We start from the raw sequence: 1,810 nt of genomic DNA, 5'->3' as shown, positions 1-1,810 counted from the left end.
ATTGTTTTAAGTGTAAATTAAACCCTTTACAAATACACCTAGTCCTGGGTATACGATTGTTTAATTTTATAAGTTAGGTTCATGCTAAATCAGATTAATTAAAGTACATATAACCATTTTATTTATCATAAATTTACATTGTCCAATAACAGTTTAAGGTACACACTCGGTAGTGTTATTTGGTATAGAAAGGATAATGGAAAATGAACAGGTCATTACACAAAAGTGATATGCTGTGGTCAAAAATCTATTTTTATATTTGTTCAAATATGAATACAAACCATTATTTTTAAATGGGTGTATGACTTTAGAAAAGTTGGAACTACTGTACAGTTAAACTTTAGTAGTAATACAAGCACTTTTTACTTCAGCTGTGAGCAGTACACACATGCTGTTGCTGCCTCTCAATTTTAAATACTGTATTCTAATTTTTTTTTCCCTTCTCTCCAGAATAAACAGATCGAATGTAAACATGTTATGTGTCTGGTAAACCTAGATAATTTAAATGAAAGGTACAAGGATATGCAATATCATCATCATCGTCTCCTATGCCTATTGACGCAAGGGTTCTCCCACCAAGATCTGCACCAGCGGCGACTCCAGGCCGGCTCACGCCGAGTCCCTTCGACGCTCACTGATGCGACCCTCCTACTCACCTGGGCTTCCATAGCGCCTCTCTCAGAGCCCAAGACATGTGACCTGCGTTGATCTCCAACAAGGCTATGCAGTTGTTTCAAATTAAAGTCACAGGAAGTGAGTCGCATTAATGTGGAAACCTGCCATTAACACTAATCACCCTTGTGACTTACAAAAGCATGAGTATTCGCGCTCGTTACGTATGGCTATATGACGACAACCTGAACCTTAGGAAGCCGAGACTATCCCTTGGGTGCCTTGCCGAGTCCTGCTATGGCTATGGAAGCGTTGAAGGGTGTGGTCTTTGCCAATTCTTCCATGGGAGCATTGACTGTTTTTCTACAATTTTGACTCCAGAGAAGGCTGACAAGATTTTGAGTTCTCCTCCTCTTCAAGTTTTCTTCCTCCTTTACCCCAGATTCTTAAAACGCTGCTATTTCTAAGAAGAAAGCATCGAAGAACTCCAAGAACACAGATCAATAGGAGTCGCGAGAGACACCAACTAATCTTTTTCCCGTTTACGTGCTAGACATGCAAGCGGTAATAAGAACCAACCCAGATAGGAAAAGTACTTTGTATCAATAAATGGTAGACGCCTACACTCCTGCTCAAACTCCCATCCAAACAAGCACACACCGTCTGTCAGAATGAAAGACAATGCCCTTTTCTGGAGCCAATGATAGTGTCTCCTCGCTTTTACAGAGCGACGAGACGTTCCCTTACATCGAGAGATGAGTTCCGTGATTATCACCTTGTGAACATTCCTCTTGTACCTCCCGGGTTGCTGGATACAATTCCAGGTGCTCCCACTGTAGGGAAAGAAATCACCTGTCATCTATTCCTTCCTCACATGCCCAGTTCATTCACTAGGAAACTCTTATGCATACCAGGGAACAAGAGTTCCACCGGGTACAGGAAATTGGCAACAAGGTCCATTACCTCCTGGTGACTAGTAAGTACACTATGTGACTGCTTCCTGCCTGATATCCTGCTCACCTACACGCACCACAGGGACCAAAGTATTTGGAACTATATCAGTCTCGGGGCATGACTGCCAAGAGCAAGTCTGTTTCCAAAGGGGAAACAGATCATCAATCTAGCCCTATTTAACTTCTTTGTAGATTTATATGCAAGAGCATGTAAAGTAGTAGTGAAAGGGTCAGGCAAAAAAAGA

This window comes from Palaemon carinicauda, chromosome 3, assembly GCF_036898095.1.
Source record: "Palaemon carinicauda isolate YSFRI2023 chromosome 3, ASM3689809v2, whole genome shotgun sequence".
Classification (NCBI taxonomy): domain Eukaryota; kingdom Metazoa; phylum Arthropoda; class Malacostraca; order Decapoda; family Palaemonidae; genus Palaemon; species Palaemon carinicauda.
The sequence above is the reverse complement of the archived record's forward strand: the minus strand, read 5'-3'. Positions refer to the sequence as shown.